This window comes from Paroedura picta, chromosome 4 (genome assembly GCF_049243985.1).
Source record: "Paroedura picta isolate Pp20150507F chromosome 4, Ppicta_v3.0, whole genome shotgun sequence".
NCBI lineage: Eukaryota > Metazoa > Chordata > Lepidosauria > Squamata > Gekkonidae > Paroedura > Paroedura picta.
In genome coordinates, this window is record NC_135372.1 from 78,424,744 (window position 1) to 78,439,566 (window position 14,823).

The 14,823-nt window shown below is 40.5% G+C and overlaps 1 protein-coding gene across 8 annotated transcripts in view; it reads left to right on the forward strand.

The window, feature by feature from the left end:
• Positions 1 to 14,823, forward strand: part of DAB1 (DAB adaptor protein 1) — an 825,935-nt gene that overhangs the window by 375,802 nt on the left and 435,310 nt on the right. The gene's annotated exons all lie outside the window — the stretch shown is intronic.

Consider the following 14,823-nt stretch of genomic DNA (forward strand, 5'->3'; position numbering starts at 1 on the left):
GCTTGCTTATTCATGTGGATTTTTCAAATATCGAGAGTTATATCCACTCTAGGATATTGCGGGGGAAAGTTAGGGTCACTCTGTATCAATCGTGCTTGTTGCAGAGGGAAAATTTAAATCAGACAAAATCAAAATGGAAATCGCATTCAGTGGAGACAGCAGGAACTGAATCGACCTGGGATTGGAATAAGAGCTTTGTGCGGATTCAGCCCAGGTGAGACATATAGCCTGAATTACTCACTGAGATGGTAATTAACTGGATGGGGGTCAACAAATAGAAACCATATAGATACTGATTTGCAGAGTATAATTATTATAGATGAGGTTGCACTCCCACATTGGATTGCTTTTTGATCTAGATCTATAGAGAAAAGCACATATGTCATTTGTGGCATAGAAAGCCTTGATCCAGCCTTGACAGGTTTCCTGGAGTATTCCTACACTTAGAGAAAAGATTTGGCCAGTTGTCCATTCTCTGATTACATCAAAGATTGAACTATTAACAATGTATTTCCTGTTGCTACTCTATATGCCTATGATGTTTCAGAAAGTCCAGTCAGTCTAAACTATGGCAATTAGACTGCTTGTACATATATGTTTAGGGAGCAGATCTCATCAAAGAAGAAAGTTCTACACTGCTTGCACTTATTCTATATTTAAAGCCCTGATGCTAAAGTTGGGACAAGAACACCTGAAGGAATCCTGATCTTTCCCTGTATATAGCTTATCCTTGGAGTATGTGCTCTCATATACTAAAGTTAGGTGGGTGTGCACCACAGATAGGGCAGTGTCAATAGTGGTGTCTATATCACTGAAATCTTTTCCTACAGATGAACACCTGTTCCATGTTTACATTTGTTTTTTTAAATATATTTTTTTATTCAGACATAGAAAGGCATTACAAGAAAAGTAAATAGATACTAATACAGAACTATGAATATTAAGCAGATATGTCATAATATATATTTTAATGCCACCTATGTTGTTATACATTTATTGCAGCTCTCTAGATTTTTAATGCTGCATTTTTGTGCCCTGATTGTTTAAATTAAATTAATTAAACTATGGTAATTAATTTGTATGAAATTATATTCATAAACTGCCTTATAGAGGAAGTCCAAATTTGTTGGACAGTTAGTGGTTTTTTGTTTTTTTCTGTTTTGAAGTTAGGGAAGCCAGTATTTCCTTTGTGTTTATTTTTCTAGACTCAACCATTGGCCTGGAAGAATAGTTGTTTTGTAGGCCCTCCACAACTCTTGAAGGTCTTTATATCAAAACATTTATATCAGTTTTTTGCCTCAAATTAAGAGAAATCTTTGCACATTTTTAATGTAGTATTTGGGGAGTTTATGGTTGATTAGTTTTCTTCAGACAATTTTTCAGACAATTTGCTAAATTCCCTGATAAGTGTGAACATTGTGGCCAACACAGGTTTGCCACCATTTAACATGCCTACAGTTTAAAAACAAACTAAATTATTTCAAAAGATATTCACACTCTACTAAAGGAATGAAGACCTTTCTAATCCTTTCTCTCAAAACCTGTTCTTAGTAGTTCAGGTCAGATAGCTTTGCTTTAGCTGTCAAAGTAGGCCATGAATTACAAATAAGATATTTTATTATATTTTGATCAATCATTTATATAGCACTTATAATGCATAAAGTGTTTTACAATATTTATTCACTTTCCTGGCTGCATAATGTAACTGTGTTCTTCTGCCCTCATTTCGCTGTTAACAAATTAGCTAATTTTAATTTTTAAAGTGTTTATAATTTAGGTAATTTTGAAGTTACATCCAGTGTAAGACTTAAAAGAAAAATGCATAATCCATTCTAAAATATCCTTGGGACCTAATCTAGGATAAACCTAATTATCAGAATGTTTTTCACACTGAAGAGGACTAGGAAGCTTTTTGTAAACAAAAATGCTGGAACAGCTAAATTTTTACCTGTAAGAATTTCTGCCTGCATTAATAGATAATCTGTCTCTTCTTACTCTTCTACCAACCATACATGGTATTCCCATACAGTGTTTTATCCTCGCAAATATCTCTGTGAAGTCAGTTCACCGATTTAAAATTATTGTTCCAAGGTCACCAATAAGATTTCAAGGGGAAAAGGGGATTTAATTGCACCTTTCCCCAATTTTAATCTGATATTCTAACCATTGCACAGTTTGGCTGTATAGACAAAATACAAAATTCAGTTTTTTCAAATGTAAATTAAATAAAGAAATCTTTTGCCTTATTTTTTTTAAAAATACAGAAATATTGATTATGATCCAGTCCAAATTCTGCACTTTCCAGCCTTTTGGAATCTAATGTTAATTTTGACACTTGCTGAAATCCCTCCCAGTGAAAAAAACTGGAACCTGAAGATGCTTAACTTTGACTGAGACTTGCCCATTATGATTTCTAACCATTTTTCTAAAGAAAATACATTGTTACAGTTATGTACACTTGCATCTTTTAAACAGCTCTAGTTTAGTTGGTCTTTCATTTCCTAAAATTGCCAGCACATTTAGAGACAGTGGAAAAGTAATTTTCTAAGTGTTAACATTACCCACCATAATCGTTCTTTTGAAACCGCTGATAGTAGAAAATAGGAGCCATTAGCTAGTTAATGAAAGTTGTACATCCTACTTTCTTGTGATCCTAAGGGTTAATTCATGTGGCCCTTATTTACCAAGGAGGCCACTGCAAAATCAGTACATAAAGCATCTTTAGTGGTTCTTAGATTACTGTTGGGTATATTAATCAATCACAATATGTGTGCCCTTCAGTATTTTCTGCTATTATCTCCCCGTTACAACTGCATGTTAGGAGTTTTTCAGAAAAGTAACAAATATATACAAATACATAATACATGTTGTTCAATTAAAATAATTTGTGATATATGATTAGAGATCACTGTTTTCATTTTAGTTTTCTGTTCTTTCAATAGCACTATTTTTTTTCAAATATTAGTTATTCAGAGTTTGCGAAAGAAATTTTTGAGGTTCAGGTTATTTTCTTTGTTGTTGCCCCTATTTATTTAAAGTTTTATCAATATTAAGTCTATTCAATGTTATTATTATATATACTATTCCATTGATTTCAGTGTGAAACATGCTTCTGGGCACAACTGTTTTCCTTACACCCAACTGAAGATGAAATTCTCATCAAATTTAGGTCCTGCAAAAAGGATTTTCTCTGATGAACTACAAGCTGTATTCTTTCAAAAGACAGTGGGAGATCCATGATGTCCCTATTGCCTTGTGTTACTCTGTAGTTCTGAGGCAGCTCATCAACATCTGAGCATCTTGCAGGGTCAGACCTAAGAAGTTAAGTGTGGTTTAGTGTGATTAACCATTACACTTCAGTGCTTCTATCCCTTTCTTTAATATTATTTTGCAATGGACAAAGAAAATTTGAGGCCAGATAAGAAAGTGCTGATTATCGTTTGGTTCCCCAATTTAGCTGTTTCGTTACCCAAATCAGCCCCTGTGTCAGAGCTATCATGTAGAGAGAATGCTCTACACTTGAAAATCCCCAGAACAATAAGTTCTAATAAAGAGGAAAAAGTGTTCCCTGTTCAATCATAACAATTGAAAAACAGCATAAATATTAGTAGTCCTTTCATCCCACTCCTCCAGCCCAGTTAAGGAATTTGAGCACTTTTCTTTCTTGATCAATCCTGAAGACATATATAGATTTCCGATACACAAGTGTAAATTTAGAGAGATGCTTAAAAAGCTCTTTATTGTCTTATTTTGTTTTACTTTCCCTAATTTTCATTAAATGGGAAATAACATCATGGAAACACTACGGCTATTTCATGTGATAACACAATTAAAGGCAGCTAATGAGATATATGTGCTATGAGTCAATTTAAAAAATGAATAAATAGAAATTATATTTACTAAGAGCTCTTACCCAATGGAATGGGTATGAGTAAATGAGATGGTATATAATGAACATAACATTAAATATTTTAAAATGACTTCAGGCAGTGTAAAAAAAATGAGGAATATTGTCTTTTTACTGTACTCTTGTTTGCTTCCACTGCATCAGGATCAAAAATATGTAATATTTCAAATGTAGTATCCTGAGAAGTTCTAAATGGTCTTGAATTGGGACATCCTTTTAAAATCCAGAGCAAACCTGCTTTTGTAAATATAAGATTTGAAAAGTTTATCTCTTATTTGTTCACGGAGTGGTGTAGTCAGCCTCACCTTCAGTTACAGGCCCCAAGGGCTGGGAAATCATAATGTGGTTTTTGTGTGGGTTTTATGGAGAGCAGGCCCTTTAAAGTAAAGTTTGATTCACAGTCAAGTCGAACACTGGAGCTTTAAAGCAGCATCTGACTTGTTTCTGGAGGCTGGCTTTAAGTCCTTTTCTGATCAGCTATTTAGCTGCAGCCTATTAGGAGCAAAGGGAGGGGAGCCGGGTGACACCCTGGAAGCTGGCAACCATGACTGGACTGAGGAGGAGCAGAATCAGGTAGGACCTGAAGAAAATGTCTTGCCCCCTTAGCAGATGATTAATGGGGTGTTATTTACCAGGTGATATAATTTACCTGCATGCATTGAAAAACTTCAACTGCCCATTTCCACAGATTTATACTTACTAAAGGGCAGGACAGTTTTCTTCAGGCCAGTTGGCAAGTCTATAGTTAGGTATAAGGACTAAATTGAGGATGACCCAGAAGCCCCTCCCCCTTTTTATGTTACTTTCTCAATGTAATCTGTGCCAGATGAATCTGATGCTACTGATCAGGTTGCTGAGCGGCTGACCTTTTTTTTTAAGCAATAAGACATGCATGAGAAATGGTGCATTCCTGTGTGATTATGTCTCCAGGAGTATTAGGAGACACAAGGTCAAAAGGCTCAGTGACTTTAACTACCTGAGGAGAACAGTATAATCCCCTTGAAATAGGTTGTCTGGAATGTGTTATGGCTGCTGCATGGAGTCATAAGGCCATAAATCATAAGGTTTGTGTGTGTGCACATATGTACAGGGTGGTGATGGTAAATTTCTAATCTGTGCTCTTGCAGGATGTGCCACAATTAATATATTAGCATACCTCCAACATGCTGAAGTGTGTCAGAGAAGAAGCAAGAAAGAAATATATTTCACGCACAGACGACTTGAGCAAGCAAACACTGTGTAACAGGTGCTACAGGAAAATTAAATACAGCCACAAAAACAAAATAGTGTTTCCCAAAAACTATTGGGTAGAGATGAGCTAAATAGAAAAGACAAGTGGAGGACCTGAAAGGACTTATGGGGGAGGAAGTTGATTTCCGTTCTCTGAAAGCTCCATTGCCTTTCCCCCTTTGTTTCCATCAGACAGCCTATCTTTACCTCGTTCTTGTCTACAGCTTCCCCTCCTTCCTTGCCCTCTTCATCCAGCCTCCAGTGTAGCAGCAGAAATGCTAGCAGTTTCAGCAGAGAGGGAACTGGTGAAAGATTCTCTTTTTTCCTGACTTGCCTGTCCCTCTTCCATATGAAGGCAGAGCCACTGAAGGTAGGATTCAACAGTAGTGTTCCCTTGTCTGCACCCATCCACTTTGATCACAGTAGCCTGAGTCTTCCCCTTACCACTGTCAGTGTGGGTCCAGAGGCAGCTGATTGCACAAGATAAACCAACTGCTTTCTGTGTTTGTTTTTTTAAAACAAGTAAACCAATTCTTGGTGGTGATTTTTCTGCAAGCCTGGAGAGCCTCAAAGTTTTGGTGGGAAATAAGTCTCTATGTGGCCCCAATCCACAAACTTAAGTTTCTGCAGATAGGGCCATATTGTTATATATTGATTATTAATTATTTTTGCTGTTTCCTTCTCTTTTAACTGGGCTTAGAAAGGGGGAGAATATCCATCTCTGCATCCATTCTCTTGCCATCTGCATGAAGCAAAAAACTGCCCCCCCCATATGCCAGGCCTGCTGTAGTTGTGAAGGAAAAGTATGCACCCATATTCACTAGGGATGCCACATTCATGCTGGGAAATTCCTGGTGATTTGGGGATGGAGCCTGGGGATGGTGGGGGAAGGACATTCATCAGACTGACGCTCATGCAGTAACAGCAGCTGGCTGGCTTCAGTTGAGCTATTTCCAGCTGCTACTGTCAGGGCCAGAAATGGCTCAAGCTAGTCTAAAACAGACCCATCGACTCAATTTTCCCCAACTTGTGCTTCATGAGCACAGCCATCAATGGAGATGTCCAAATTTGAGCCTAGCCATCCAAGCTGCCTTTGTACTGGCCACCTGCTTAGCAAGCACATAGAGGGCCCCAGACTGAATTTTCTTTCCAATGCTCACAGCAGGAATTGTGATGGATTTTCCTAGCATCTTTGACCCCCTATTCAGTAGTGATCATTATTCCTTACTTGCTTTAAACATCAACTGATTGGCCACTGTGTGAAATAGTATGCTGGACTAGATGGGCCACTGGTCTGTTCAAACAGTGCTTTTCTTATGTTCTTAAATAATTTGGGAATTACTGTCATAGGCCTATTATACACAGGTGTTTTTGCTCACCTTCACCATACCTGTCTATTGGGTTTTCTTTGTTCTTCTGCATTATCTGCCCTTCAGTGCTCAGTTCTCTTTCTAGTTGGTGTTTCCTCAGGCTTTCTGAGAGTGCTGTTGTTCTGATTTCCCCCTTCCATTAAGATTGTTCCGACTACTCTGTACCTTCTGCCATCGCCCCTTTCATTAGTGTATGAGCTCCATTTCTCACTCATTATTAAACTTTTAATATTTTTGATAAGTGGCATGAGTCTTGCAATATGACATTATTGAAAATCTGGGATCACTGAATTAAAAAAAATAAAATGAAATTGGAAAGTTTAAAAGAAGCTGTACAAGTTTAGTTGCCTGCAGATTTTAATCAGACAAAGTATTGTGTTACAAAGATAAAAAATGACAAGAGCTAACAACTATTCAAGACCAATTAAAGCAATTGGAAGAGCAACATCAGGTAATGCAGTCTAGGCAAACCTGGAAGCTCATTAAGACCCTAAGACTGAAGAGAGATCATATTGAAACTGAAGTGATGAGGACTTCTTAAAACAGAATTTTGAATATGCTGATAAACTGGGAAGATGGTTGGCCTATAGGTTGCAAACATTTTTTTCAGAAAAACTTTATTTCATTTCTGATATACAAAGGAGCAGAAATATCCTCTGAAAAGGAGATATAAGAGAGCTTTGTAAGCTTCTTTCAAAGTTTATACCATTCAGAAAATATAGGAGGCAACCCAGAAGTAGAATTGGACCACCTGAAAAATATTCCTGTAAAGAAATTCACTGAAGATCACCATCAAATCTTAAATAAAAAAATAATAAAACAAGAAATTAATGAGGCAAGACTTTCAATGAAGCCCCATAAGGCACCGGAACTAAATGGACTATCGGCTGAATATTATAAAAGAATGATACATGTGCTTACACCATTATTACACCACTTAATAAAATAATTGAAGCACCAGAAAGACTGATTCCAGAAACATAGGGGCAAGCATCCATAGTGCTCATACATAAAGAACAAACATACCCATTCTTGCCACAATCATATAGACTGATTTCATTATTGAATGTGGACCATAATTTTTGTCAAAGTTTTGACAGAAAAACTTAAGAGATGTATTGGTGATGTATTCATACCGATCAAACCGGTTTCATGCTGAAAAGGCATATGAAAAATAATATCCATTTAGTATTAAATGCAGTGGAACATGTTCCTAAGACATAATAATGCATTTGACAATGTCCAATGGAAATTCTTACAAACAACTCAACTAACAATGGGGTGCAGGGAGATGTTTTTGAAACCCAGAAATTTTCAAGTCAATCCAGAGAAAATTAAATATTTGGGAATGGTGTTATATAAAGATCTTTGAAACTTATTTGAAAACAACTACGCTATACTCTGGAACAGTGGTCCCCAACCTTTGTTCGGCTGGGGACTGGCAGGGCGATGGCCATGCCTGCGCATCGCGCTCTGCACGGCCAGAATCGCGCATGTGCAATGCGCAGCGCGGCCCTTATTCCCTCTCCCCCCCTCCCGCAGTAAGAAGCTTCCCGGGCCGCAAGCTTGCGGCCTGGGAAGTTTTTTACTGTGGGGGGGGGCAGGGAGAGGGAACCGCAGCCCGGCGCCCTGGCCTTTGCAGCCCGGCACCGGGCTGCGGACCGCAGGTTGGGGACCACTGCTCTGGAAGATAATACAGGTAGATTTCTAAAGTTGGTCTAAAATGAACATCTGCTGGTCTCCACAAATGGCAACTGTCAATATGAATAGCGATCCCCAACCTGTGGGCCGCAGACCACATGTGGTCCTTCGACTAATTGGAGGTGGGCCCCGAAGGACGCCTTCTCCCCCCCCCCCGGTCCTTTACTTCAGGATCAAAAATATGTAATATTTCAAATGTAGTATCCTGAGAAGTTCTAAATGGTCTTGAATTTACAACACACTTCATTGTTGTGGCGTGTCTGTATCTTAGTTTGAAGGGATGTTTAAACATTACCATAGCTATCAGAGAGCGCTAGGGCACTGGTTGAGAGTAGAGGACTAAACTACCCTCCCCCACTAGGCCTCAGTAAAAGGCGTTGAGTGGTCCCCAGTGAGTGGCCCCCGGCGTTGAGTGGTCTCCGGTGATAAAAAGGTTGGGGACCAAGGAATATGAACATCGTACCTAAGTTGAAAATTTTATTCCACTGGAAATCTAGGATAAGACCCTCCACAAATGGCAAAGTATCATTAATAAATTCATTTGGAACAATAGAAGATCAAGAATAGCATTTAAAGTTCTTCAGGACAACGTGAAAAGAGGAGGGCAAAGTGTGCCGAACTTTAAACTCTATCTTCATGCGGCTTGCTAAAATGGTTAACAGACTGGATCATGGACCCGATCTGTTTTTGAGAAGTCTGGATTAGAAGATGGCCTACAGAGCATTCTTTGGCCCACACATAAGGTTCAGTAAAAAAACTGGACTAATTATTGGGTGATGACTTTAATAAATATATGGGGAAAATATAAGCAGAGAATAACATGCAATTCATCTTTGCTGAAATCCCCATTAGAGACTTGGGCTCAATGTACACATGGGTGTACATTTTGATCCTAAAGAGCTATTGCATAGCCTGTGACTCTATGCAGAGGAAAGGAGGGGGAAACAGCCAGAGATAATTTTCTTTGGAAGCCTAAACAGTGTATTTTGAAAAGAGTGTATTGTACCTTCAGTTTTAATTTAGTGGGATCCCAGATAGAAATGCAGTAAATGCAATGACACTAAGATGTTACACCAATAAAAAATTGTGATGTGCTCAATTTCTGAAGTCATCACTTAGAAAACATAAAGAGATTACCTAATCCACGGAGAAGTATGTGACATTATACCTACACAAAGGAACAGAGGGAATGAGAGGCCCATATAAAGAGCTTACTTCTGTGAGAAAAAAAATCTGCAAGAAATTTAGTTTACCTACAATCACTACTAGGAGTAAACTGATCTGATATATATTTCCACAGTAACTACTTCACAGTCATTCAGGTATTACATTTGAAGCACCTTGCTGTACTGGATGAGTTCAATTCCTCTGGGGCAGATGGCGTGCACTCAAGAGTGCTCAAAGAACTTTCTGGTGAGCTTGCGGAACCCTTGTCCATCATCTTTAGGACCTCTTGGGGGACTGGAGAAGTGCCAAAAGAATGGAGGAGAGCAAATGTTATCCCAATCAAAAAAGGGAGGAGAGATGTCCTGGGAAACTACAGGCCAGTGAGATAATGGATACGCCCTCCAGCGTTTTCATGGCAGATTCAATACGGGGTGGTTTGCCAGTGCCTTCCCCAGTCATTACCGTTTACCCCGCAGCAAGCTGGGTACTCATTTTACTGACCTTGGAAGGATGGAAGGCTGAGTCAACCTTGAGCCGGCTGCTGGGATTGAACTCCCAGCCTCATGGGCAGAGCTTTCAGACAACATTCATGCTGCCTTACCACTCTGCGCCACAAGAGGCTCAAGCAAAGGTTAGATACACACTTTTGGATCAGCTTTGGGCTGATCCTGAGTTGAGCAGGGGGTTGGACTAGATGGCCTGTATGGCGCCTTCCAACTCTATGATTCTGTGATTCTGTGAAGGATAAGTGTACAGTTCTACATCTGGGTCACAAATAGGAGAAGCATGCTTACTGGATAGGATATATACTTTTGGGTAGCAATATGTGAATGTGATCTTGAGGTACGTATGGCTGTATGCTAAATATAAGCAGACAGTGTGATATGATGGTAAAGAAAGCAAATGCATCAAAATTACAAGAGTATACCACATTGATCAGACCCATCTGGAGTACTGTGTTCTGGAGGCCTCATTTTAAAAAGGACGTGGACAAAGTTGAGAGGGTCCAGAGGAGAACAACGAGGATCATCCAGGGCCTGGGGAACAAGCCCCATGATGAAAGGCTGAGGAACTTGAGAATGTTCAGCCTGGAGAAGAGGAGGTTGAAAGGGGAGTGATTGCTGTCTTTAAGTATTTGAAAGGTTGTCACTTAGAGCAGGGCAGGGAAAGGTTCCTGTTGGCAACAGAGGATAGTACCTGCAGTAATGGGTTTAAACTACTTAAAGGAATGGTATCAGCTAGATATAGGGGTGGGGGGTTCATAGAATTGTTCAGTGGTGGAATCAACTGCCTAAGGAGCTCTCCCTTACGGGCAATCTTCAAGCAGTGTCTGGACAGATACTTATCCTGGATGCTTTAGGCTGATCCTACAATGAACAGTGGGTTGGACTAGATGGCCTGTATGGCCCTTCCAACTCTATGATTCTGTTATCCTAAATAGAATAAACTGAAGCTCTATCCACACAAGATTGAGATATTTTTGACCAATGAAAAAACTGGGTGGGTACTGAGGAGTCAGTCTGTTCTGGAAGAGCAGGTTCTTAACTTGGAAGTGGGATTATGTTGCTGGCAAACCCCACTGGTCAGCTGGCTCATTGATGGTGTGGGTACCATCTAGGAGCAGGGATTCCTCATCCTTGGCAGGGGCTTGGCAGCCCTATCTTGTTATTGTACTTCCTCAGAAAGCATGCTTTGGTATGGTGATCATTAGGGTTGCCAGCTAATGGCAAATAATGGCAGCTGGCACATGCTGGTAGACTAGGAGGCAGGGACACGAGAGGCACCGTTACAGTACAATAGAGCACAGTATCATTATAGTACAGTAACAATATGTAACAAACCCAGAAGTGACCACATGCCACTGTAGGATCCAGTGAAAATACTATGGTTTTTTCTGGGTTCATCCTGGAAATGACAGCACACCATCATTATGATTTTGTTTTTTGCACTATTTTGGAATACCAGTGGTTGCAGTCAGGGGCTGCTGCTGTGAGGTATTCCACTATATTGAGATATCTGGCAACCCTATGATCTGTGCTGGAATCGTATCTAGTTTGGATTAATTTTACACACTGTAAACACAATTTTGTGGTTGTTATGTGCGAAGTCGTGTCCGACCCATTGCGACCCCATGGACAATGATCCTCCAGGCCTTCCTGTCCTCTACCATTCTCTGGAGTCCACTTAAGTTTGCACCGACTGCTTCAGTGACTCCATCCAGCCACCTCGTTCTCTGTCGTCCCCTTCTTCTTTTGCCCTCGATCGCTCCCAGCATTAGGCTCTTCTCCAGGGAGTCCTTCCTTCTCATGAAGTGGCCAAAGTATTTGAGTTTCATCTTCAGGATCTGGCCTTCTAAAGAGCAGTCAGGGCTGATCTCCTCTAGGACTGACCGGTTTGTTCGCCTTGCAGTCCAAGGGACTCGCAAGAGTCTTCTCCAGCACCAGAGTTCAAAAGCCTCAATTCTTTGACGCTCGGCCTTCCTTATGGTCCAACTTTCGCAGCCATACATTGCAACTGGGAAGACCATAGCCTTGACTAAACGCACTTTTGTTGGCAGGGTGATGTCTCTGCTTTTTAGGATGCTGTCTAGATTTGCCATAGCTTTCCTCCCCAGGAGCAAGTGTCTTTTAATTTCTTTGCTGCAGTCCCCATCTGCAGTGATCTTGGAGCCCAGGAAAATAAAATCTGTCACTATCTCCATTTCTTCCCCTTCTATTTGCCAGGAATTGAGAGGGCCGGATGCCATGATCTTTGTTTTCTTGATGTTGAGTTTCAAGCCAACTTTTGCACTCTCCTCCTTCACCCGCATCAACAGGCTCTTTAGTTCCTCTTCACTTTCTGCCATTACAGTGGTATCATCTGCATATCTGAGGTTGTTGATATTTCTCCCTGCAATCTTGATCCCAATTTGTGACTCCTCTAATCCCGCATTTCTCATGATGTGCTCTGCATACAAGTTAAATAGGCAAGGCGACAGTATACAGCCTTGCCGAACTCCTTTCTCAATTTTGAACCAGTCAGTGATTCCATGTTCAGTTCTCACTGTTGCTTCTTGACCTGCATATAAATTTCTCAAGAGACAAATAAGATGCTCTGGTATTCCCATCTCTTTAAGAACTTGCCACAATTTGTTGTGTTCCACACAATCAAAGGCTTTAGCATAGTCAATGAAGCAGAAGTAGACGTTCTTCTGGTACTCCCTAGCTTTCTCCATGATCCAGCGTATGTTGGCAATTTGATCTCTAGTTCCTCTGCCTCTTCGAAATCCTGCCTGTACTTCTGGAAGTTCTCGGTCCACATATTGCTGGAGCCTAGCTTGTAGGATTTTGAGCATAACTTTGCTAGCATGAGAAATTAGTGCAATGGTGCGGTAGTTTGAACATTCTTTGGCATTGCCCTTCTTTGGGATTGGAATGTAAACTGACCTTTTCCAATCCTGTGGCCATTGTTGAGTTTTCCAAATTTGCTGGCATATTGAGTGTAGCACTTTTACTGCATCGTCCTTTAAGATTTTGAATAGTTCAACTGGAATGCTGTCACCACCACTAGCTTTGTTGTTGCTCAGACTTCCTAAGGCCCATTTGATTTCACATTCCAGGATGTCTGGCTCCAGGTCAGTAACTACCCCATTGTGGTCATCAGGGATGTTAAGCTCGCTCTTGTATAGTTCTTCTGTATAATTTTGCCACCTTTGTTTAATCTCTTCTGCTTCTGTGAGGTCCCTACCATTTTGGTACCTTATCATACCCATCTTTGCATGAAACGTTTTCTTCATATCTCCAATTTTCTTGAAAAGATCTCTGGTCCTCCCGATTCTATTGTTTTCTTCTATTTGTTTGCACTGTTCATTTAAGAAAGCATTCTTATCTCTTCTAGCTTTTCTCTGGAATTCTGCATTCAGTTGGGTGTATCTTTCTCTTTCTCCCTTGCCTTTCACTTCCCTTCTCTCCTTAGCTATTTGTAAAGCTTCCTCAGACAGCCATTTTGATTTCTTGCATTTCTTTTTCTTTGGGATGGTTTTAGTTGCTACCTCTTGTACAATGTTGCGAACCTCCGTCCATAGTTCTTCAGGCACTCTGTCTATCAGATCTAATTCCTTAAATCTATTTGTCACCTCCACTGTGTATTCATCGGGAATATGATTTAGTTCATACCTGAGTGGCCTAGTGCTTTTCCCTACTTTCTTCAATTTAAGCCTAAATTTTGCAACAAGAAGCTCATGATCTGAACCACAATCAGCTCCTGGTCTTGTTTTTATTGACTGGATAGAACTTTTCCATCTTTGGCTGCAGAGCACATAGTCTGATTTCTGTGTTGACCGTCTGGTGATGTCCATGTGTAGAGTCGTCTCTTGGGTTGCTGGAAAAGAGTGTTTGCTATGACCATTGTATTCTCTTGACAAAATTCTACCAGCCTGTGCCCTGCTTCATTTTGTACTCCAAGGCCAAACTTGCCTGTTATCCCGGTTATCTTTTGGCTTCCTACTTTAGCATTCCAATCCCCCATGATGATAAGCACATCATTTTTGGGCGTTGCTTCTAGAAGGTGTTGTAGGGCTTCATAGAACTGATCAACTTCATCCTCTTCAGCAGCAGTGGTTGGGGCGTAGACCTGGATCACTGTGATGTTGAATGGTTTGCCTTGGATTCGAACTGAGATCATTCTGTCATTTTGGGGATTGTATCCCAAGACTGCTTTTCCTACTCTCTTATTGATTATGAAGGCTACTCCATTTCTTCTGCGAGATTCTTGTCCACAGTAGTATACCTGATGGTCATCTGAATTAAATTCACCCATTCCTGTCCATTTTAGTTCACTGATTCCTAAAATGTCGATGTTCAGTCTTGTCATTTCTTGTTTAACCACGTCCAGCTTGCCTTGATTCATGGATCTGACGTTCCAGGTTCCTATGGAATAAAAATCTTTACAGCATCGGACTGTCTTTTCGCCACCAGTTACTTCCACAACTGAGCGTCCTTTCGGCTTTGGCCCAGCCGCTTCATTCATTCTGGCGCTACTCGTACTAGCCGTCTGCTCATCCCCAGTAGCATATTGGACACCTTCCGACCTGAGGGGCTCATCTTCCAGCGTCATATCGTTATGCCTATTGGAACTGTCCATAGAGTTTTCATGGCAAAGATACTGGAGTGGTTTGCCATTTCCTTCTCCAGTGGATCACCTTTTGTCAGAGCTCTCAGCTATGACCTGTCCGTCTTGGGTGGCCCTGCACGGTATAGCTCATAGCTTCACTGAACTACGCAAGCCCCCTTGCCACAACAAGGCAGCGATCCTTGAAGGGGGGTAAACACAATACTGACTTTCAAAACTGTTCTGAAATTTCACTTGGGCCAAAATTTGTCAGCCAGGCTATTGCGGTCTGTACTGGCTGCATATCTCAAACATTTACATTTAAGGCCTCAACACCTGAAGAACTTCCTCCTCCAGTAG